At 33.3% G+C, this 26,492-nt stretch overlaps 2 protein-coding genes across 2 annotated transcripts in view; both read left to right on the forward strand.

The window, feature by feature from the left end:
• LOC142329005 (putative inactive tRNA-specific adenosine deaminase-like protein 3) overlaps positions 1–26,492 on the forward strand; it is a 96,818-nt gene that overhangs the window by 24,304 nt on the left and 46,022 nt on the right. The gene's annotated exons all lie outside the window — the stretch shown is intronic.
• Positions 242–26,492, forward strand: part of gem (transcription factor CP2 like gemini) — a 226,672-nt gene continuing 200,421 nt past the window's right edge. The window contains exon 1 of the mRNA XM_075373243.1: positions 242–571. The gene's annotated coding sequence lies outside the window, so the exon portion shown is untranslated. The remainder of the gene's footprint in view (positions 572–26,492) is intronic.

A 26,492-nucleotide genomic window follows, 5' to 3' on the forward strand; every position in this document is an offset into this window, starting at 1 on the left:
TATACACATGCTACGCATTCATACGCTTGTACAATTTAGTAATGGCAATATAGCTAGCCGGTGGTCATGTGAATGAGCTTAACAATGTCATATAATAGTAATAGGCTGTATTTTATTTATTAGTATACAGCAGTATTGTAATAGTAATTGAAGTGGGCAGAGACATATGTATAGTTAAATAGGATAGATGGTCACTTGCTAACTCATTCACTCGTGTAATAGAGTAGTGAATAGTGAAAGAGTTGTTTAATGTACTGACTTTATTGTAGACATTTTATTTTGTGATTTTATTTTTTAAAATTATTTTTCTTAATGTACTCTATGAACTTGCATGACCCTCGGTTATTATTGTAATAATGTAATGTTGAGTACTTATTCATAGATACATTTTTAATTTTTTAAATTAATATTTAGAAAACTATGTAATGTTTAAATAGTAGTGCGTTGTTACTCCTTCAAACAATTAGTGTTGAAAACTAATGTGTAGATGGTTTTGTGTGGTGTTTTCTGTTTACATTATTTTTTATTATTAATTTACAATGAGTTAACATCATCATTTCAACATGAGTTAGTAAGTAAATTTAATTCTTCATTCAGTTTTAATTATACACAGTAGCTTTTTTTTCATTAATGTTTTATATATATTTAAATGTACACAATTTTATTCAAATGATGAACTGGATATTGTAAGAACTTTATAATTTATCTTATTTGCATGATTTTTTATTATTTATTACTTGTATCTACTGTTAATTATGTGTGTGAGTGCGTGCGCACATGCACACCCACACCCCCACACCATCTATATGCAATCTAATATCTAATATGCAATCCTTCATACCGCCATCTATTTCATAAAAGAGTGGAAACCATTATTATTTAAAAAATTGTTTCATGTAAATCCTCATAACATTTTTATAGTTATTTTATGCGATTAAAAGTTTCTGCCAAAAAACTTAATTAAAAAAAAAAATGTTTAAACTTTAAGAAAAAGCTATAAAAAAATTTCATCAAGAAAATATTTGACTTTTTTAAAAAATTTCCTAAGTTATGTTTAAAACTTTGTAATTAAATGTTTGAAGTTTCATCGCATGTAAATGTATTCAAAAGTTTTTTTTTACCATTGTTCAAGTTTTTTTTAAATGAAGATAAAAAAAGTAAATTTCAATCAAGTTATAGAACCCTCTTAAGTGAACTATGATCTATTTGGATGTACAAAACTGTCATTCCACATATGAGTGTCTAATCTTGATGAATTAATAAATAGACAGCATCAGTAATAAATAAAGCAAAATGGACATTCTGTTGGCGAATTTGGCCTCATCCACCGCTTAGTTCCTGTATTCAATATTACTTCTTTCCCACAATTTAGTCATGTCATCCAAGATTTGTTAAAAATTAGATTTATTTCTAAATCTTTTAAAAATTGTCTGTGCAAATTTCTTGTCTATATATTTTATTTTATTTTAGTCACAGATATCATTTAAAGATCACATCATAAAATATCAATATTAAATTCATTTTTATATATATAAAATTTCAGATATATTTTGTTTTAAAACATTTTACAAATACTTTCTAACGGTATGATTTTTTTTTTTTTTTTGTCTTCAGTCATTTGACTGGTTTGATGCAGCTCTCCAAGATTCCCTATCTAGTGCTAGTCGTTTCATTTCAGTATACCCTCTACATCCTACATCCCCAACAATTTGTTTTACATACTCCAAACGTGGCCTGCCTACACAATTTTTCCCTTCTACCTGTCCTTCCAATATTAAAGCGACTATTCCAGGATGCCTTAGTATGTGGCCTATAAGTCTGTCTCTTCCTTTAACTATATTTTTCCAAACGCTTCTTTCTTCATCTATTTGCCGCAATACCTCTTCATTTGTCACTTTATCCACCCGTCTGATTTTTAACATTCTCCCATAGCACCGCATTTCAAAAGCTTCTAATCTTTTCTTCTCAGATACTCCGATCGTCCAAGTTTCACTTCCATATAAAGCGACACTCCAAACATACACTTTCAAAAATCTTTTCCTGACATTTAAATTAATTTTTGATGTAAACAAATTATATTTCTTACTGAAGGCTCGTTTAGCTTGTGCTATTCGGCATTTTATATCGCTCCTGCTTCGTCCATCTTTAGTAATTTTACTTCCCAAATAACAAAATTCTTCTACCTCCATAATCTTTTCTCCTCCTATTTTCACATTTCATTACTTTTGTTTTGTTCTTGTTTATTTTCATGCGATAGTTCTTGCGTAGGACTTCATCTATGCCGTTCATTGTTTCTTCTAAATCCTTTTTACTCTCGGCTAGAATTACTATATCATCAGCAAATCGTAGCGTCTTTATCTTTTCACCTTGTACTGTTACTCCGAATCTAAATTGTTCTTTAACATCATTAACTGCTAGTTCCATGTAAAGATTAAAAAGTAACGGAGATAGGGAACATCCTTGTCGGACTCCCTTTCTTATTAGGGCTTCTTTCTTATGTTCTTCAATTGTTATTGTTGCTGTTTGGTTCCTGTACATGTTAGCAATTGTTCTTCTATCTCTGTATTTGAACCCTAATTTTTTTATAATACTGAACATTTTATTCCAGTCTACGTTATCGAAAGCCTTTTCTAGGTCTATAAACGCCAAGTATGTTGGTTTGTTTTTCTTTAATCTTCCTTCTACTATTAATCTGAGGCCTAAAATTGCTTCCCTTGTCCCTATACTTTTCCTGAAACCAAATTGGTCTTCTCCTAACACTTCTTCCAATCTCCTCTCAATTCTTCTGTATAGAATTCTAGTTAAGATTTTTGATGCATGACTAGTTAAACTAATTGTTCTGTATTCTTCACATTTATCTGCCCCTGATTTCTTTGGTATCATTACTATAACACTTTTTTTGAAGTCTGATGGAAATTCCCCATTTTCATAAATATTACACACCAGTTTGTATAATCTATCAATCGCTTCCTTACCTGCACTGCGCAGTAATTCTACAGGTATTCCGTCTATTCCAGGAGCCTTTCTGCCATTTAAATCTTTTAATGCTCTCTTAAATTCAGATCTCAGTATTGTTTCTCCCATTTCATCCTCCTCAACTTCCTCTTCTTCCTCTATAACACCATTTTCTAATTCATTTCCTCCGTATAACTCTTCAATATATTCCACCCATCTATCGACTTTACCTTTCGTATTATATATCGGTGTACCATCTTTGTTTAACACATTATTAGATTTTAATTTATGTACCCCAAAATTTTCCTTAACTTTCCTGTATGCTCCGTCTATTTTACCAATGTTCATTTCTCTTTCCACTTCTGAACACTTTTCTTTAATCCACTCTTCTTTCACCAGTTTGCACTTCCTGTTTATAGCATTTCTTAATTTCCGATAGTTCCTTTTACTTTCTTCATCACTAGCATTCTTATATTTTCTACGTTCATCCATCAGCTGCAATATAACGGTATGATATAAAATTTATTTTAGTTAAATTCAAATTTGAGTCGTTATTACTTATGAAACCGTTAAAAAAATATATTAGGATAAAGTAAAATAATGAAACTTGCAAACACTTCAGATGAATTATAGGCATATTATCGATTATAAATTTATACTCGACCCTCTTTGGAAAGAAATAGAATCTGTTGGAATGAATTACCGATCGATGCGGATGAGGTGACAGATCCAATTCTCACTGTACCTATTCGTGAATGAAGGAATCAAGCATAAGGAAAAGAGAATAGCAGTAGGAAGATTAAGGGATCACAGAAAAACTACCATGATCTTTGGGTAGTTTATCATCACGCCCGGGGTCAATTAGATTACAGTATCTGATTAGGAGTTATGCCTTTACGCATACCTCAGCCATTAATTAGGCTTTCTTGGTATTAACTTCACAGATAGGAGTCCTTGGAGAGTAAGAGGTATTGAAAACAGGGTTGCCATCTTCTTGACTGCTGTTAAAAAAAGCAGCCGTCATTGCCAACCGCTAAAATGTATCATGATCTACAGTTAGAATAAGATTGTCGACCGACTTATTTCTCATGGTAGTCGTTCACGTAAAAACAAATTAAGGATAGGAAAGGGGAGAGAGGTCAACCCCGAAATGGATTACTTCTAATGAAGTTGAAATGTGTACATTAGTTTGGTACTTTGTCCAGAATATCTGTAATCTGAAAATAAGTCGTTTTAATTTTTTTAATAATGTATTTAAATCATAATAGACTAATTTGTAGCGATACGTCTTTTGACAATTCTTGTGTTCTTTTTTACTTATTACAACCTCCCTGTAATATTTGTGAAGGTCAGAATATTAACAAAAATATTAGATGTGTATATAAACGTTAAGTATAGGGACAAGGGAAGCAATTTTAGGCCTCAGATTAATAGTAGAAGGAAGATTAAAGAAAAACAAACCAACATACTTGGCGTTTATAGACCTAGAAAAGGCTTTCGATAACGTAGATTGGAATAAAATGTTCAGCATTTTAAAAAAAATAGGGTTCAAATACAGAGATAGAAGAACAATTGCTTACATGTACAGGAACCAAACAGCAACAATAACAATTGAAGAACATAAGAAAGAAGCCCTAATAAGAAAGGGAGTCCGACAAGGATGTTCCCTATCTCCGTTACTTTTTAATCTTTACATGGAACTAGCAGTTAATGATGTTAAAGAACAATTTAGATTCGGAGTAACAGTACAAGGTGAAAAGATAAAGATGCTACGATTTGCTGATGATATAGTAATTCTAGCCGAGAGTAAAAAGGATTTAGAAGAAACAATGAACGGCATAGATGAAGTCCTACGCAAGAACTATCGCGTGAAAATAAACAAGAACAAAACAAAAGTAATGAAATGTAGTAGAAATAACAAAGATGGACCGCTGAATGTGAAAATAGGAGGAGAAAAGATTATGGAGGTAGAAGAATTTTGTTATTTGGGAAGTAAAATTACTAAAGATGGACGAAGCAGGAGCGATAAAAAATGCCGAATAGCACAAGCTAAACTAGCCTTCAGTAAGAAATATAATTTGTTTACATCAAAAATGAATTTAAATGTCAGGAAAAGATTTTTGAAAGTGTATGTTTGGAGTGTCGCTTTATATGGAAGTGAAACTTGGACGATCGGAGTATCTGAGAAGAAAAGATTAGAAGCTTTTGAAATGCGGTGCTACAGGAGAATGTTAAAAATCAGACGGGTGGATAAAGTGACAAATGAAGAGGTATTGCGGCAAATAGATGAATAAAGAAACATTTTGAAAAATATAGTTAAAAGATGCCACATACTAAGGCATCCCGGAATAGTCGCTTTAATATTGGAAGGACAGGTAGAAGGGAAAAATTGTGTAGGCAGGCCACGTTTGGAGTATGTAAAACAAATTGTTGGGGATGTAGGATGTAGAGGGTATACTGAAATGAAACGACTAGCACTAGATAGGGAATCTTGGAGAGCTGCATCAAACCAGTCAAATGACTGAAGACAAAAAAAAAAAAAAAAAAAAAAAATATAAACGTTAGTTTTTTTATAATAATCTGTTTAATCCGTTTAATCGAGTGTTACTGTCAGATACCTTACCGTACATATGTAGAAGAAAATAATTCAGCAGAATCTTCATAGTTAAAAAGGTAACTTTTTTTTTTCATTTTTGGATCTTTTTACAGATACTACTGGTTATTATTAAATGAAACTTGTAACGGTTATTTGGTTAAAATATGTTAAACGATATCACTTTTATAGTACTTATAGGCTTTCTTGGTATTAACTCCACAGATAGGAGTCCTTGCAACGGTTACTCGTAATGAAACTTGTATAGATTGTGTAAGGAAACTTTGGCTAAAGTGTTAAACGACATCGCTTTCATAGTACACATTCATTTCATTATTTTAGCCGTATAATTTTATTTGATAACAGATGTTTACAGTTCATAGTTTGTTGAATATGATGAAATGTACATTTTGAGAATTTTATTATAAGGTGAACCTCAGTCAGTGTATTCCATGCATACATTTGTGGAATAGTGAAATGTTGTAGTGATGTTTGAAAAAAGAAAATATTTAAATATCATATAGTACTTAGGGTAAGTGTTAAGTTAAGTAGCTTTCCTGTTTTACGGCATTACTTCTATTTATCGGTAGATTAGTGTTAAAATGTTTTTAATAGATTACCATTTTTCAACTGTCGGTTAAGTTCCCTTTTTATTTTTTTTAATTATATTGTTATTATTGAAATAAGCGCACGAAAGTGTAATCTTTGTTTAAAAGGTGAGTTGACTTTACATTTATTGCTTGATAGTTAGTTATTTTTGTGGATCTCAGTTTTGGCCTGCTGATGTGCGTAAGATTTTTAAAAAGATTTCAAAATAATCATTAACACAGAGAGCAGTGAAGATGAAGAAATAAAATATATCTTTTAGCCGTTTATGTAACCGTGTAATTTATTTTATTGCTTAAAAAACATTTAATTTAATTTATATGTAAAGTCCTTATGTCAAAAATAAATCTACATTACTAAATACCGATGGAATTTCCTCTACAAATTGGAAAAAAATTATTGAAATTCATGTATTTGGTAAATATAAGAATTAAACGTATATATAAAAGTGTACATGTGGATTGAATTTAGAACCTCTTTCTTTTAAAATGTTTATAAACATAAACATGACTTGTAATGTGTTTTGGAGCAAATTGAGTATAATTATTTATTTATGTAGTTATTGTTTTTTGTCATTATTTGAGGCTTAATTATTCTTCACGAGTTCGTCGAGTTATTTGTTTAATTTACACAGTTTTAATCGAAGATAAATTAAAACTGTATACGCCACTCGGTAGTTAAAAGAAAAGAGGTAGTGAGTGGTTTGTTTTAATTATTGTGTATTCATTTGATGAAGCGGTCATCATTAAATTGCTCATGGTATTGTGTAATAATTAAGAAGCGAATAGTGTTTTTTTTTTGTTTTTTTTGTCTTCAGTCATTTGACTGGTTTGATGCAGCTCTCCAAGATTCCCTATCTAGTGCTAGTCGTTTCATTTCAGTATACCCTCTACATCCTACATCCCCAACAATTTGTTTTACATATTCCAAACGTGGCCTGCCTACACAATTTTTCCCTTCTACCTGTCCTTCCAATATTAAAGCGACTATTCCAGGATGCCTTAGTATGTGGCCTATAAGTCTGTTTCTTCTTTTAACTATATTTTTCCAAATGCTACTTTCTTCATCTATTTGCCGCAATACCTCTTCATTTGTCACTTTATCCACCCATCTGATTTTTAACATTCTCTTATAGCACCGCATTTCAAAAGCTTCTAATCTTTTCTTCTCAGATACTCCGATCGTCCAAGTTTCACTTCCATATAAAGCGACACTCCAAACATACACTTTCAAAAATCTTTTCCTGACATTTAAATTAATTTTTGATGTAAACAAATTATATTTCTTACTGAAGGCTCGTTTAGCTTGTGCTATTCGGCATTTTATATCGCTCCTGCTTCGTCCATCTTTAGTAATTTTACTTCCCAAATAACAAAATTCTTCTACCTCCATAATCTTTTCTCCTCCTATTTTCACATTCAGCGGTCCATCTTTGTTATTTCTACTACATTTCATTACTTTTGTTTTGTTCTTGTTTATTTTCACGCGATGGTTTTTGCGTAGGACTTCATCTATGCCGTTCATTGTTTCTTCTAAATCCTTTTTACTCTCGGCTAGAATTACTATATCATCAGCAAATCGTATCGTCTTTATCTTTTCACCTTGTACTGTTACTCCGAATCTAAATTGTTCTTTAACATCATTAACTGCTAGTTCCATGTAAAGATTAAAAAGTAACGGAGATAGGGAACATCCTTGTCGGACACCCTTTCTTATTACGGCTTCTTTCTTATGTTCTTCAATTATTACTGTTGCTGTTTGGTTCCTGTACATGTTAGCAATTGTTCTTCTATCTCTGTATTTGAACCCTAATTTTTTTAAAATGCTGAACAGCGAATAGTGTAAAGAAGTAAATTATGTTAATAACAATTATTATATAAACAAAGTTACCCGATTAGGAATTAACATTAAAACTAAGGTTTTCCGTTATTTGAATTTGTCCTCTTTATTGCTGTGTTGACTATACGATTAACTAGGATCTGATTGACTGTTATATGATAGTTGCTTCTTCTTTTTTAGTCATAAATTTTATTGACTTTTTTCCTAGATATGTTGACGTATTAATTTTAAACTGTAATTTAAGATTTTCTCTATAGTGTTTTTTTTTTACTTTTACTTTAACATGCCCCATGTTTATTCTTTGTTTAAATGTATAATCTGTTCATGTATGTTTCTTACTTGTAGAGCTATTTTGCTGAATGAAGGGTAATAGTTAAAATTGTTTGCTTTAACAAGGTCCTGTGTTTGATTTAAAGCATCAGTTCGTTTTGTTATTTCACAGTGATCATTATAGTAGTTGGATTTGTAAGGTAGTAATTAAATAATTGCTGGTCGTTTCAATAGAACAAAATAAACTCGTTCTAAATTTAAAACAATTATGAAAATATTTATAATAGGAAAGCGAGAGTGTGTTTTGCCATCTCCATCCCAGCCGTGTTAGATTTTTTAAAAGTAAAGTGAAGTTAATAAATTAATTTTCTGTAGTGTTGATGTTTATATCTTTAAAGTTGGCGCATATAAAATTTGCAATTTATTTTTCATTTTATACTAAAACAGATTTTAGCTAGAGGTATAACATGCGGCCAGATAATCTATCCGATCAAGTGTGGATAGCATCATCAGTTTTTTTATTTAATGAAGGTTCTGCAAAAAAGTGTGATATTAAATCTACTTAAAAAGCCATGGTATATGGTAGTTAACAATGGAAGAATAAAAGAAGTGGCTTCATCGGAAGCAGAAAAATTTAACGCGCCACAAACATTAAAGAAGAACTAAAGAACACCGGTTATTCCGATCGGCTCAGAAATTTTTGGTTGGATATTACACTGTAAAGAAGTTAACTGCTATAAACCTTCAATTTTTGATGATTTGTGCTGGACATCCAGAGGTACAAGAGTCAACATCAAGGAATTAGTGAACAATGATATTTTTATACGCCATAAACTTGTTTATCTTTATGGCAAAAGTTAGGCAATAACAAATGGTTTCTTCACTGCGGCCACGCGGTCCCCCCAACCCCTTCTCAGACACACGTGTGTCTGAAGGTTAATAATTACGTGGAGTGAATAATTACTGTTTACTTCTTTCCAGAAAATCGCCGCCCCAAAACCGCGATCGCGAATAGGTATCACCATCTGTAAGTTCCCTATTACCTTCCTTTCCCTTCAAGAAAGAAGAAAGAGGGAACGAGCCCAGCAGCCATCAGCCCAGCAGCCACCTGCCCAGCAGTCACCTGCCCAGCAGCCATTGACAGCACAGAAGAACGAAGAAACCTGCACTTTCCCCCGTTCAGCCCTTCGGGGCTTCGGGAATTACAAGGTTGATGGTATGTGACTTCGGATACTGCCAATTCTTGGAAAGTACAGGCCAAAGAAGAACGAAGAGGTCTTCGGAAGAAGAAGAGGGAGAAGAAGAAGATGAAGAAGAAGGAAGATCCTCTACTCGTCCCAACATCACGGACTGGAGTCCGGAACAGAGCCCAGCAGAGATGCGTCCTGAAGGGCAGCCATACCAGAAGCGGATGAAGAGCTTCTACACAACCTCTCCTATTTCAAAACTTACACTAAGACAAAATAACCCAGCAATTGCGACTCCTCCGGAAAAGGGGACGCATTGCTCCCTCCTTATAGCTAGTGCCCCGTTGTGGCGTATTCCTGCTAGCCTATTAAAGAGTTAGCACCGAAAGGACTTCAGTGGACGGTCTGAAGGGGAATTACGTCGGGAGGACAGGCTTTATAAGCCTAGCCTTCCGCGGTCGGCCCATGAAATGGGTTCGATAACGCTGGTTTAACAACGGATTGGAATGCAATTAAATCCGTCTTAAATTCACTAAAATAATAATAGACAAAACTTGTAAAATTAGATCCGAGATTAAAAAATAACCCTTTTAAAAACAAGCCCGATTAGAATGATCCAGCAGCAAGAGACTCTGTCCAGGTTCTGCGATAAAGTAGGGAGTAATAGACTCCTGCCAACTTTGCATTCCAAAAATTAGAGCCTAAACCGATTGATGATTTCTTGAAAATAAAAAAGAGAAAATCAGTTTTTTGGAGTCTATTATCTAAGCGGTAAGGTGAGATGAATGCATTAATAAATGGTGGAAGCGGCACTTAGGAATGCGGTTTGAATTTAGTTGTAAATCAGCCAGCAGAAAAGTATTTTTGGAAGAGATTAACTTGTGAAGAAAAAGAGAAAATCTGGGAAAATATTTCACGGAAGCAGCAGTACAATCTTGAAAATATTCTTGCCGTTGGGAAATATCTGATGAATCCATACCGGGCAAAAAATTCTGGAGATTGTGGATTTCTTCTGAGTAGCATTTCTACATCTGAATTTTGTTTTTTTCATAACGGTCAGGTTATTGTCTTCATTTAGTGAAAAATAATAAATGGCTTTGTTAACGGTTTTATAACATTCTCCACTATAAGCAAGGAAACCGGTTTAAAATTCAAGGAAAGAAAAGAAATTTCAAATGCCCGTGTGAGATGTTTTTCATTATGGGAATCGAAAAGCAAAATAGAAACATTCAACACTATTACAGATGATTTAATTACTTTCTTGATCATAAGAAAGTGGATTAAGAGCCTGAACTGTGTATTGATAATAACATAAAATTAGAAGACGCGGCCTGATGTTTGCGTAAATAGGAAAAGGAGAAGTTAAAAAATACTAGTCATGATGCTAATGTAACAACAATAAATATTTAATACTGTCAACAAAAAAAAGAAGAAGAATTGAAGAAGTTGCTGATGTTGACACGAATAAAAGAAGTAAGAGTAACAATTTATCACATAGTATTAATTTTACATATCACAACAGATTCTTAATGTCGGCAAGAAAAGAAAACTTGAAGAACCATCACTTGACTGTAAGAAAAAAAACTGAAAAAATAAATTCGAGTGTTGTGAAACGAAAAAGTTAACAATAATATGGAAAATATTAGCATTATTTTTCACAAACCGTGAAAAAAGTGGAGTAAAATTTGTAGAGAAGTTTAATCAAACTTTATTGACGGTAAGGCACCGTCTTTAATTTGGTTCCCGTTAAAGATTTCTGGATTCATTTTTACTTGGCTGGGTTTTGACTTACATTTTGATGCAGACATAAAAGAGTTAGATTTAAAATCCCACGAACAAACAGTAAAACGTTATTTATATATGCAGAAAGGTATACAATCTGCGACAAGATTAGGTAGAATTATCACTCAAGATAAAAAGATTATTGTATAAGGAAGAATACAATAAAATTCATAGTAAAATTAAAAAAAAATTCTGTACCAGTGGAACATCTATTCCGGAAATTAGTTCATACAAAATTTCTGATAATTGGATTGAATTAATATCCGATAGTATTGGTATAGAAGATTTTTTGAAAATGCATTTTGGCGACGAGAATCAAATGTTTTTCATAAAGTTTAGCGCAGGTATATGATGTGCTGATATTGTATTGATGTTTGATAATACTGCAGCGGTAGTAGAACTTAGGGCAGATGTCAGTCACTTCAACAAAGCAAGCTTTAGAGTAGATAAAAAATAAAAAATTATTCTAGTATTTTTGATAAAGATATTTCTTTAATAGGTGTGAATGTTAAAAAACAAGTGCTTCTATAAACAAATGTTAACAAACAAAGTGCCTCTATAGAGTCATGAAAAATCTGTGCTTAAAGGGCTGTGGGTAATTTTGATATTGCTTTTTACTACTTGATTGTTTTTTAAGTAATAAGTTGTATTTATATGTCGCTGTTATAAAATTAAATAACTATCACGGTGTTCTATTATCTTGCGTTAAGTTCAAGCGTTCAAAACATTGTTCATGTACTATATAACTTTAAAATGGACATTCTAAATGGTTTGGAACAAATGCAAATAGCTGGATAGCCAGGAGGCTAGTTTATCATTGTATCGTTCTCATCACCCGCATTAGGTCTAATGTAAAAAATTATTTCAAAAATCAAATTTACTTGTAACCATTTTGAGAAGTTTTAGACAAATTTTGAAACTATATTTTCCGTTCTCACTTCTGCCAGTGTTGTTTAAAAATTATTACAAACTAGTAAATTGTGTGTTAGTCATTTTTTATATCGTTTCAGCCAAAAACGTTTAGTACAAAAGTATATTTAGAAATTTTTATTTATTGGTTCTGAAATTTATTACAAGCATTTCAGTTTTTTTTTTGGTAGAATTGAAATTTTCAAGTTATTATTTTAGTCCTCATTGTTTTTCATTGCTTATCAGATTATAAAAAACAATTGAAATCTTAGCTGACAGTACATGAATTTTAAATTGTATTGTTGGTTTAAATTTGTACGATTAAATGATAACATTTAAAAGTTTTGTTTTTTCAGTTGTAAGAAAACTAAATTATTTATAGTTATAAAATTATAAGTTTTTTAAAATCTTATTATAGTCACGAGTAAATTATTGTTTACAAGTGCAAAGTAGTTTTGTTTCAATTAAGTGTTGGATATCTAAAAAAATGTATTTAATCTACAGTTAGTGCGGTTTTATTTCTTCTCTTATCTAAATTTGTTAATTTCACCTTCGCTAATTTTCAGAATGCTGTAACTTGTCACAAAAAACATTTTTTCTCTTTGAATCGTGCATGTTTGGAATTAGAGATTTTATATGTAAAAATGTTATTCGTAATTGTTAAATGAAAAATTTGTGAGATATAAGCGATTTCTTGAAATTTTTATCGATTTCTAAAGGGTTGGTTTTTCTCAAATTTTTTCATTTTTACATATTTGAAAATGTTATTTAATATAATTAATTATTAAAACGGTTTATTTATAATTTTAAGACGAATAGAGTTTTTTATGAAGCGATTAAACAGATAAAGTTTCATTACAGTGATGTTCCGCTAAGCATGTTTGTGAGTACTGTACTTTCGACGAAAGACTTTATATGAAAATTGTGTAAATCTTAAAACACCAGAATAAGATAGCGTTTAAAATTTGTTACATACTGTAATAAGCATTTGTTAATGTCTGTTTATATAAGATATGTAATTCGTTTATGAATCTGGTGTCTAACACTTATCTCACTGCATTTCCTTATCGTATTGTTTGCTTTAGTATAATTAAAGCTACATTAACTACAGTTTTTAAAAACTAATAAAAGTGTTTATTATAACAATCAGTCATATCATGTTCTGAGTGGAGAAACCGTGTGGAGGTATCTATAAGATTACGTCTCAGTATGTCACCTATTCTTTTCTTTTTCCTCCATAATTGGAAAAACATATAGAGACTGTTTTTCCTTTCGCTCTTTGTGTATCTTCTACTGCAGATCCTACACTTGAAATTACGAGTGGAGAATTGTAATTCCTTAACGTAATTGTTCACGTTTCGGATAATCGGTTGTATAAAACAAAAAATAAACGCGCTGTATATACACGACTAACGATTAAATAAAGGATGACTTTAAGTTAAATTTATGTTTTATTAGGAAAGGAATTATTAGTTATGATACCAAAGAAAGCAGGGGCAGATAAATGTGAAGAATACAGAACAATTAGTTTAACTAGTCATGCATCAAAAATCTTAACTAGAATTTTATACAGAAGAATTGAGAGGAGAGTGGAAGAAGTGTTAGGAGAATACCAATTTGGTTTCAGGAAAAGTATAGGGACAAGGGAAGCAATTTTAGGCCTCAGATTAATAGTAGAAGGAAGATTAAAGAAAAACAAACCAACATACTTGGCGTTTATAGACCTAGAAAAGGCTTTCGATAACGTAGACTGGAATAAAATGTTCAGCATTTTAAAAAAATTAGGGTTCAAATACAGAGATAGAAGAACAATTGCTAACATGTACAGGAACCAAACAGCAACAGTAACAATTGAAGAACATAAGAAAGAAGCCCTAATAAGAAAGGGAGTCCGACAAGGATGTTCCCTATCGCCGTTACTTTTTAATCTTTACATGGAACTAGCAGTTAATGATGTTAAAGAACAATTTAGATTCGGAGTAACAGTACAAGGTGAAAAGATAAAGATGCTACGATTTGCTGACGATATAGTAATTCTAGCCGAGAGTAAAAAGGATTTAGAAGAAACAATGAACGGCATAGATGAAGTCCTACGCAAGAACTATCGCATGAAAATAAACAAGAACAAAACAAAAGTAATGAAATGTAGTAGAAATAACAAAGATGGACCGCTGAATGTGAAAATAGGAGGAGAAAAGATTATGGAGGTAGAAGAATTTTGTTATTTGGGAAGTAAAATTACTAAAGATGGACGAAGCAGAAGCGATATAAAATGCCGAATAGCACAAGCTAAACCAGCCTTCAGTAAGAAATATAATTTGTTTACATCAAAAATTAATTTAAATGTCAGGAAAAGATTTTTGAAAGTGTATGTTTGGAGTGTCGCTTTATATGGAAGTGAAACTTGGACAATCGGAGTATCTGAGAAGAAAAGATTAGAAGCTTTTGAAATGCGGTGCTATAGGAGAATGTTAAAAATCAGAACGGTGGATAAAGTGACAAATGAAGAGGTATTGCGGCAAATAGATGAAGAAAGAAGCATTTGGAAAAATATAGCTAAAAGAAGAGACAGACTTATAGGCCACATACTAAGGCATCCTGGAATAGTCGCTTTAATATTGGAAGGACAGGTAGAAGGGAAAAATTGTGTAGGCAGGCCACCTTTGGAGTATGTAAAACAAATTGTTAAGGATGTAGGGTGTAGAGGGTATACTGAAATGAAACGACTAGCACTAGATAGGGAATCTTGGAGAGCTGCATCAAACCAGTCAAATGACTGAAGACAAAAAAATAGGAAAGGAAGTAGAGACAAAGTAGTAGTATGTAAAATGGTGACACGTGTTACATTTACAGAAAAGAAAATGTATCTGATTGGTGCGTTTTGTCGTGTATTATCATGTTAAAATTATTTTAACTGTGTTAGTGCGCTAAAAATAGAAACATAAAGGTAATTGGCTCTTTTTCATAAACAGGTGTCTGTTGTGCTGATTGATGAGGAGTTTTGATACTTTATAACTACTGCTGGATTCAAAATCATTAACCCCTGGTTTGGTTCATTAACAGATCTCATAAAAAGCTGTTGAAATATTTAGTTTAATTATTTGATTGCGATATTATATTAACTGTGATTTATCGTATTAAAATATTACGTATTGCAGTTTTAGGAAGTTAACTGTTGTTGTTTATATTTAATTCTGTGAAAGTGTATTTCTAAAGTTTTATAAAAAAAGAAAATAACTATTTTACTCGTTAAAATATTTTTTATGCTTTTTCTATTTTTTCGTGAAAAATATTCCCGTTAGTAAATTTTTGAAAAAATGTGTTTTTATTGTTTGATTTTCTACATTTTCGTTAATCGTAAGAAGTATATATTTTTTAAATAAGTAATTTTATTATTTGTTTGAAAATTAGAAGAAAAAATGTTGAAATAAAATTTCAAAATTATCTTTTGGAATTTAAAAAAATAAGAAATTTAATTTTTCCCAAGCTGTTATTTTTTAATTGAGGTTTACTACTTTACATACCTGAAATTATTTTACGTGTAGAAATTAAATTCTTTTCAATAACTTATTTTATTAGTTACAATTTGAGCCATTATTATCTTATTAATACGTAATACAGTTATTAAATATACTATTATTAATAGATTGAGTTGTGTTCACTAAGAGCACACTGCTGTAACTATGTTGATATTACTATTTACTGATGTACGATTGACCCCGTACATTATATAAGGTTAACAGTGGAGCTCAGCATTGAAATTGAATTAAAAAAGTAGAAAACAAAACTTGATTTTGATTGTTGAAGGTTTATGGTGTGCCAAAAATAATCTTACCAGGCTAGTAATACTATAAGCATTATTTTCCGGGCTGTAAATATCGATGATAATGAATGTCTTGAAGAGGTATCTTCAGTACGCTCTGATGTTTTATGTTACAGTCATAAATTTTTTTTATAATTTTCAGTTCCTTTAAATAGTATGTACAAAAAGTTAACGTTCAAAATTCACTCGGCATGAAGTGGCAAAGTGAATTAGGACCAACAATCTGTGATCTACTCAACAATCTGTAATAATTGCTAACTTTTTGAAATCATGAATTTTATGAAAAGTTGTTATACATATATCATTCTGCGAAATTTATTGAACTTTATTGGAAAATTTTGTGAAGAATTGAAATTATATTTTTGGTAGTAACTGTGATAGAAACTCATAAGCAAGATGCCAAAATGTCGATGTACAACCTTGATTCAAACGATCCACGTTATTCGTTACTTTTATTTTAGCAACTGCAAGCTGATGACAAACGTTATTTGTGTTTTTTTTTGTGATGAAGATGAGTTAAGAATTTTGTAGCATATGATAAAATCCCATATCTGTCTCGGTAGGATTTCAGCCTAAAATTTTCCAGACAATATGCAAAGAAAATGCCACCCCTCCCATCGAAGATATTATCAAAGTGGTTGTTAATTAGTAAAACCATTCATATTTATTATTACTAAAAAAGGATCCGACAAAGCCCATTTTCATGTCGTGTAATGTGGTAAGTGTACTCTGTTTTTATTAATTGAGGATTTTTAAATTTTTGGGTGTTAAGTCAAAAGTCTTTGTTATTTATATAATTATTATACGAGGGAAGTTCACGTCAGTTGGGGACTTTTGTTAGACTAGAGTGTAAATGGAGATTCCTGCATTCTGTTGGTTGTACACCACTGTGTAGGGGATCACATGTATTGGAATCGGTAAAATTTGAAGCATAAACTAGCGCCATTAAATGAGTGGTAGAACTAAATAAAATGAAACGGCGCATGCGCAGAGGTAAGTATAACAGTAGGGATAAAACCACGTTTTTAACCGATACAGTAGACGTTTTTTGTATTTTTAACACTGATCACTGTATTACCGATTATCTGATCTGTATATACGTAAATTTCTATTTGTGTTGCGGAAATTACCGTTCTTTGGTTATCTGACTTGACTAAAATAAACATCCCTACCATCACGATTATAATCGTGAAAGCGTACAGAGTTTATTTAGTTCCCAGCCACTCATTCTGCGGCGCAGGAGTATGCTTCAATATTGAACACTTAATTGTATTTTACGTCATAAGGATACCCTATCCAGTTATATATAGATCAGTGTTGTAAACGTAAGGTATTACTGTCAGCTATCACCGTATGGCGCGCTGGCGTGAAGCAGCATTAAAAAATATCAGTCGGTTGTAAAGAACAAAAGCAGCGCGTTGTAATGAGATCTCTTGTGAATGAAGGCGTAAAACCCGGTGAGATATATTCGCGACTCCTTGCACAGTACGTCGATGAGACTTAATCACAATAAAACATTTGAGTGGTGCAAACATTTTAAAGAAGCCTTACATCACTGCGTTACGATACCGGTCGAAGTGGTTCGGAGCCCTACTGTAGTCGTTCCCATTAACATTCAGCGAATGAAAGAACTGATCCTTGTTAATCGACTGATAACTTGTCAGCAAGTTGCTGAATAAACGTGTGTGGAAACTAAAAACAAAATCATTCACAACCGACTGAAGTTTAGTACGGTTAGTGCGCGTCGGGTTCCAAGACAGCTTTCTGTTTTTGACTGTTAAAGAAAATTGCTAATATGAAAAGAGTTAAAGTAATGTTTTGACAAAGAAAGCAAACGTTTTCTCGAATTTTTACAAGCGATGAAACACGGGTCCATCATTTCACCCCAGAATCAAAACTTGCATCAAACGTCCCTCGTATGTAGTATTAATTTAAAGAAAGTATCTTTTCTTTTTACGTTGGAGGAGTGAAAATCTGCAACCAGACGACCAGCAGCTCAAACCTCACACACCCAGCAATACGAGCGTATTGCTGGGTGTGTGAGGTTTCCTGCCGAAGTAGGGATCCACTAAAAACCGTCCCCTCACACTACGCGGTGGCGGAACCACCCAAAATGTACCATCGCCACCACACGTGTCTGCGGGCCTACCAGTGCTATCCTTCCGTGAGAGCTTCCAGCGTCCCCCGGAGGCACTTAACGATGGCGATCCTTTTAGGCCCCGCCGCTCATCCCCGGGAGCTAGCCTTCCACACCCCCGCTTCCGGACCAGCCTGCACCCTATGCTGTAGCTTCCTCTTGCAACCTTTTAGCGAGCACTTTTCGGAACCAGCTCTTACATTGTCTCCAGCCTACGTCTGAACCCATCATAATTGTCATCACCTCTTCGGGTGTGACCTGCCGATCCAACGGTCTTTCGGCTTCCCATCTCGGGCATTTCATGAAGATGCTCACCACATCGTCCACACCTTCGCAGTATTGGCACTTCATCGATTCACGAATTCCTTTTAGAATGGAGGTAGACCCGAACGATCCATGTCCCGTAAGCCACTGGACCGTCCAAAAGTCCGCCTCCCCGTGTTTCCTGCCAATCCATGTTTTATTACGTGGAATCAAACGGTGGGTCCAGCTACCGGATTCTGCAGCATCCCATCTTTCTTGCCACTTGTCCAACAGGACACTTCTCTTGGATTCATGACTTGGTATCTTGCTAGGCGTTCTTCCGCGAGTAAATCTAATGGTGGCATTTCCGCAATAACGAGTGCCGCCTCCAGAGACACACTCCTGTATGCCTGCAGAAGGCGTCGATACACACTGTCGGTTACGTCTCACTCTGAGAGCACCGCACCAGATTAGGGCCGTGTACATCATCATAGATGAGACCGTTGAGGCTATAATTCTCCTCTTAGCGGTTATGGAGCCCCCGACGTTTACCATTAATCTGACTACCGCCGAGGTAACCCTCTCCGCCTTCTTACAGACTTCCTTAACGTGGGCGGTGAACCCCCTCGACCAATCGAGCCAGGCACCGAGGTATCTGGCCCTCCTAGAGGGGGTCATCTCCACTCCCTCCAATGCCACCGTAAATGTCGGTAAGTGCCTCCTGTCGATCATTAATATAATTTCCGATTTATGTGGAGACTACCAAAACTTTGTCCGCCATCGTTCTTACCAGAGAGCCGAGGACATCTTCCGCCAAACGCTTGACCTCCTGCACAGTCCGTGCACTGACGACAACGGCAAGGTCGTCCGCATAGGTCGTCAGTTCCACTCTCCGTGGCATCCTTTTTCTCAGAACATCGTCGTAAGCCACGTTCCAGAGCAGGGGGCCCCAGTATTGACCTCTGGGGTATTCCCCCGCTCCATGGCCATGACGACCTCTTCTCTCTCTCTCTTGAGATGCATTTCTCTTCCCGTCAGGTGTTGTTACACCATCCTAACGAGATAGGGCGGTACCTTTTTCCTAACCAGCGAATCCAAGTTTGCACCCCAGGAGACGCTGTTAAATGCATTGCGTATATCTATCTACCTTAATTATCAGCGGAATTTCTTTACTGTCGCGATCCGGCTGCTGCTGCTGCATTTACCTGCTCCATAACTTGTTATCGCGACTAAAGTAGATTGCTGATTTCTGTAGCCGTACTGTTTTCCCGGATAAGCCTCCCCTTCTGTCAATTACCATTTCTAGACGCCGCGCGCCAACAAGGCTCGAACAGGTTTCCTAGAGCATTGATGAGTTCAGTGGGCCTAAACTCCTTACCCTCTTTTTAATAAGCACCAGACGTGCCAGTTTCCAAATTTTTAGAAAAATTTCTTTTTAAAAAATGCTTTATTAAAATAAAGTATCGTCAAGCCAGAAGCCTGTACCAGTACTTTTAATATTTCCGTGGTTATGCCGTAAGGATCGAGCTCCTTCCGTGGTTTTAGTCTATCCGATGTAAAACGCAGTTCTTTCACCGTGAACCGGAGAATATCCCCGGCCATGATTTCTCTCCTCCTCCGTTTATGGTCCTTGGGAAAGAGTTCTTCCACAACCTGTCTCAATTGGTCGACAGCCAGCCTCGGCACTGATTTTCCAAGCCTGCCCATCATCACTTTGTATGCATTCCCGAAGGTGTTCTCTTCTTATTCGTCACATGTTTCTTTCCATTTGGAATTTTTCGATCTGAGGATTACCTTCAGTTCGTTACGAGCTTGTCTTAACCTTTGTTTTATAATCTCATTAGCTGATGTGTCACCATCCTTCCTCCCTCTTGTGAGCCGTCGTCTAATCAGAAAAATCCGTCACCAGGGGAAACCCGGAGGGTTCCGTTCTAGGTCCCCTGCTGTGGAACTTTGTATTTGACGGGTTTCTGGGATTGACATTCCCAGAAGGGGTCACGGCCCACGGCCCACGCTTTCGCCGATGACTGTCTTCTTTTAGTTCGTGGTAATTCACGACCGCAGCTGGAAGAAGGAGCGCAAGCGACCTTGTCAACTACGGAGGGCTGAATAGACACACAAAAAATTTAAAGATTTTTGTGCCCAAGACGAAATTTATGCTTCTCAACGGTGCAGACAAATTATCAACCGAGTTCAAACCAAATTATCAACCAAGGGTGCAGACACCCGAGTTCGAGCTCATAAGTACCTAGGTGTTTTGTTTGATCAGAAGTTGCTGTTTAGCAACCACATTAGGCAAGTAGCGGCAGACGCTGTCTCAGTGTTGCACAAACTTAGGAGGATTGCTCGGAAGGACTGTGAGTTGTCTAGCCGGCAAATGTACATGGTGTACCGAGGTGTCTTAGAAAGCATGACCTCTTACGCGGCGCCCGCCTGGGCGCTTAGGTTGCATTTGAATAGACCACTTGTTCAAAATTTAAGGAGTGCTCAGCGCATAGCCTTAACTGTATGCACTGATGTGTTTAAAACAACCTCCTACGAGGTTACCAGTGTATTGGGAAAGGCTCTTCCAATCGATTTAGTGGTGAAAGTTCGGGGGGCCATGTGGAGATTGCGAAGAGGCAGGGAGGCTGAGGTATTTGGGATGCGGTTTCGGACCGGGTCAGTACCGGAACGGAACGGTGATCACAATGCACCGGATTTAAATTTCGTTCTGCAGAGCTTCACGATGGAAGCATATGGCAGCTGGAATGGGACACCACGGCTAAGGGAAGATCCCTGTACAAGTTTATACGGAATCTGGACGGATGGTATGCCTCGATTTCGTTTTTAAGGGCAACGGGTGCCCAGGTGCTCACCAACCATGTTAATTTGAACTAATATTTGTTTCGTTCCGCCTGGCGGTTGATGAGCTGTGCGTCTGCAGGTAGGTCCAGTCAAATGAACACCTTATGTTTGACTGCCTTGCTCTTGGGGGACCAGAGGCCGGGCCACCTTGGAACTTAGAGGTCAAGGGAAATTTGCCTGTTAAATACCCCATCACTTTTTAGTTTTGCGGTAAGTTTCCTTAGAGAAGGCAAGCAGCCCTCGTTTAATTAAAATTTTAACACGTTACATCGTATGGCATTTCGAATCAAGCTATTTCACCAGTAATTTGTTAACTGTTCTTTTTGAGACTTGTGGCAGACGTAATATGTTGTACAACTTTTTTGAGATCACTAACAAACACTCCCAACTGCAGTTTTTAATTAAAAACGTTGTGTATAATTTCTTTCCCTTGGCGGTGATTGTCTTTTCCATGTAAATTAGACATAATATGCAAAATAATAAAATCAGTTCACTACCATAAGAATAGAGGCGATAAAAATTTAATAATTTAATGTGAATAAATTACTTATAAAATACCAATTAAGACTTCAACTACTTTAAAGAATTGAAACTCAAAGAACGCTATAATCAGACGATAACCTTATACTCTTTGGATACACACAATTAACCAGGCAAGTTTTAACTACAAATACAGTATAAATTAGAACGGAATCATTTACAAAAATAAGTTAGTAAATGAATCAGGAACAGTTTTTATAAATAGAGATTGAATGTTTACAATGATATCGTTCAGTTATTATTTACACATATCTGAATAAAGAAATTTTTCTTATGTACAATTCATTTCGTAGGGTAACGTACGGTTGTTTGCCACTTCCAGAACAAAGGACGAAGAGCGTAGCATAAACAGTAGACATCAGTCTTGTGCGTGCTTGTCTTGAATATTTTATACAGTTATAAAACAATAAATAAATATATTTAGGCCTAAACTCTAATCAGTAATAGCCGATTAGTCTGCGTAATATTGCATAACATATCTTTCAATATCTAATAAAGAAATCAATTATTAATTTAATTTGAAATTCAGGATTAAATAAGTAACTAATGAATATTAGAAGTGAATGTATTCACCGATTGAAATAAACAGTAGTCGTACCATGTACATACTGTCTTTAATCGAGTAGTGTTATAAACCCGTTCTTGTTAGGCAGCAAGATATACAGCTGCGCTGTTCATCAGATCTGTGCCAATTCGGCTTGGACAAGCTATATTTCCATAGTAATTTTCATAACATCTGACATAAAACAGAAAATTTGTTACCTATAAACAGGTTTCTTTATGTTTGTTATAGAAAAAACTTTGTTAAACGACTAATAAATGCGTAAAATTTATTATCAGGACTTGTAGAGAATTTAATTTTGAGAAAATTGATGTAAAATAGCCCAATAAAAATCAAATACCAGTTCAAGAGATTTGGATTCATTAACAATTACTGTATGTAAACGTTTAAATTTTTCAAATTCAAAAAATGAATTACTCTCATGTCATATAGTTTGTTGATTCTTCTTTACTTTACTGGTGAATTTCTTCTGATGATGTTACCCGTATAAATCTTTTCCAGATTAAAAATGGATATTTATTTTTATGAAAAAAATTTGTTGCCTGTATTAACGACTTGAAAATATTTTTCATCATCATTACTTAATATTATTAAAGCATAATGATGCTTAACGATCATTCTAACTTCAAAGTGTTTTCATATGAAAATTCAAGATATTGATTACAAATATTAGGTAAAATATATTGAAGATGTTTATAATATGTGCAAATTAATAATTTTACATTGTAGAAAACATAAATTCATTATTGATAGCAGTCTCTTAAGTTTGTTTTTTTTTTTTTTTTATGAAGACACAATAAAAATAAATTTATATATTCCAGAGATCATTAGGTACACTTGGTAGCAGTTTTAGTCATCTCTCTGCATTCTTTTTCTTTCCTTTAATCAAGCGGCAAATTTATTGCCTTTTTCAATCTCATGAATGACTTTTCTACATAGGCAGTTTTTTTTGGTGGTCCTATTTAAGTAAAACAGAAAAAATTTTAATGAATTTGTAAAGAATAAAGAATTGGCTTTAAAAGTTGCAATAAAAAAAATAAATTTTTTTTTGATAAATTTAACTTCAGCTTTGACAAGTTGCAGCCAGTTTAAAAGCACTCAAATTATTAGTTGTTAATTCGGCACTAACTTACAAAAAAATAGTATTTAAAAACAATTGAAAAAGTTGTAAAAGAAAAATTTGTAAGTTTTGTCCATTTATTTTCAAAATCTGTTTTATTATCCTATTTGACATTCATTTTATTTACTGATCGATAGTTGTAAATTTTGAATCCAAATTATAATTTTCCTTAGTATTTGAATTTTAAAGTTATTTCTTTCATAAAATTATTGTTTTATGATCATGTACAATGCAATAGAATTAATCAAGAGAAAGGAAACTTTTTGCTGATGAAAATATAAGATTGTATTGAACTTATTGATAAAATTTGTTAGTAATTAATTTATTTTCTGCAGTTTTTTCTGTATTGTTTGTTACTAACTTTTATTTGATGTTAAACTATTAATTATCCATCGATTTTTTATTTTTATTTTTTAAGTATATGATGTATCCTATTGCTGTCTTTTCTACATAGCTTATGTAAAGTATTCTATTGGCTCTCTGTCAAAAAAAGCAAACTAATTGCCAAAGAATTTATATGGATTTATTATAGAATACTGTTACTAAAAATTGTCAGTAATGTTGACATTACTGACAAGTAATGAAAATACAACAATGTTTATTTTCTGTGTTACATTTATTTCCATCGCTAATGTTATAAAATTATTATAATTGTATATGTCTTATTTAATAACTTTTTATGCTTTATTGTGATCTATGACAGTAGTTTTATCGTTTCTTTTTATGAAGTAAAGGAAGTATATTGGAATCACAAAAAATTTCGGTTTTCAAATTTCAACAGAAATATCTATTTTGATCATTCCTGAATCCATTTTGACTAGTTTCGGCGTGACGTCTGTACGTATTTATCTCGCATAACTCAAAAAGATTAGCCATAGAATGTTGAAATTTTGTATTTAGGACTGTTGTAAAATGTAGTTGTGCACACCTTCCCTTTTGATTGCAGTTGACTGGGTCAAAAATGTATATACAGTCAGACCTCCAAATAAACCGGGGCTTTCAATTTTGAACCATTTGGATTTTGGACATTTTCTTAACTGCAGTAATAAGCCCTCATTGAGAGCTTTTCAATGATACATCATAAATGTTATAGTCAAATGAAATTTTAATTAGTGAAATATTTGGGTGTTACAAGGGGAAGCACATCGGTTCTTATCAGACTTCACATTTTTTTTTTTAATTTAAATATATTGCTTTATTATTAATTAACCTCTGATTGTAAAAAAAATAACATTAAATAATAAAAAAAATGAAAAAACAAAACAGAAGTTGTTAGTACAATAAAATTTTATGTACTTTTCATTTTAATTCAAAAATGTTTACAATCAAAGGTTAATAACTATTAAAAATATTTCTCACTTAACCACATGAGCGACGTAATACAAAATTAATATATAAACTAATATAAAACGCTAGGAAATCTTTAGCAGCAAAAAATGTGTATATGTAATTTAATAGCTGCACAAGGAAGTCATGTATTTTCCATATCAGATTTTGTTTAATAATGTGTTTCATACATTTTTTCGTTGATGCCTAATTTATAGATTTTTTGTTTAATGAATTACTTGATTTCTTATTTTTTTTGGAAATGAAAGATAATTTAACATATGAAATTATGGTATTTTATTTCTTTTACATTGAAACAGAATAGCGCGGATTATAAGAACATTTTTCATTAATATATTCCTGGTCCCAAATTAACATAGTGTTTTTTATCAGATTTATAAGATATTTTTTCTTTAAATATCTTTAATAGATTTATTGATTTTTTTAATTTATAGGCTGCTTGTTAATGTAGTGTAAGCATACTTGTAGTTTGTTTATATCCTTTGATTCTGTTATAAGAATGTGTTTCGAAGCCGAAACAGTTCCGGCTTGTATTAACAAGCAGCAATGTTAAATTGTAGAGCTATTAATTGAATTTTGCATAGGATTTTTTTTTTAACTAACGGTTTAATCTGATATAAACGTAAGTTATTAGTATTAGATGCCATTGTAAAACCAGTTTCTTAAATAAATTACAGTTGTAAGCCAGTTAATAAACATCTTACGTAATGTCATTCCCATGAAAATTGAAAAAGTTAACTATAAAAAAAACAAAAATTTATTTTTTAAATCAGATTGAAAGTTTATTCTTTGGCAGAATTAAAAAAAAGTAGTCAATTTATAGAATATTTTTTCCATAGATAATTACCTGAAAATCTAAAATTAATTGAGAATTAATAAAAAAATTGTAATTTATAATAAAAGCATAATCATCAACAGAGTCAGTTCACAACTTGAGAAAGAATTAGGAGAATACCAGGAAGGTTTCAGACCCTGGAGGAGCTGTCTAGACCAGATCATGAGTCCCAAGCTAATAATGGATTACAACAGGAAACATATGTGGTGATCACATTTGTATATTTCAAAAAAAGTTTATGACCTCATCCGCAGTGAATCCCTACCAAAAATTCTAAGACACCTTGGGCTACGTACCAAATTAATAAACTTGATAAAACTGACCCTCACAAACACTAAGTTGAAGGTGAATTTCAGAGGCGATCTCTCATAACTATTTAAGATCAAAACAGGACACTGCCAAAGCTGTTGCTGCTATTATTTTACTGCATTCTAGAAATGATAATGAGGGTATAGTTAAAAAAATTACCCCAAAAGTAAAAATAGGCCAAAAAATCAAAACAGTCTTTGTTTCACTGATGATTTGTCACTACTAGCAAATGACATTGACGAAGCTAAATTACAAATATTAGAACTTCAAAACATTGCAAATAAAATTGGCCCCAAAATATCATTTGAAAAAACAGAAGTTATGGCCCAAATACAAACGCTATTAAAAGAAGTAAATATTAATGGTTATAAATTCAAAATTGTAATCAGATTTAAATACCTCTGAGAAATAATAACAAATGACCTAAACGAAATAACTTAAATCCAAATAAGAAGAAATAAACTAGCTAAAGTTCAAAAATTAACGTGGTACTCTTAGAATAAAAAATGTCTATCAATAAATCCCATAATAACACACTACAAAGCAGTTATAAAACCAGAAGTCACTTATGCAGCAGAAACACTCCTC

The sequence above is a fragment of the Lycorma delicatula genome, chromosome 8 (assembly GCF_047948215.1).
Source record: "Lycorma delicatula isolate Av1 chromosome 8, ASM4794821v1, whole genome shotgun sequence".
NCBI lineage: Eukaryota > Metazoa > Arthropoda > Insecta > Hemiptera > Fulgoridae > Lycorma > Lycorma delicatula.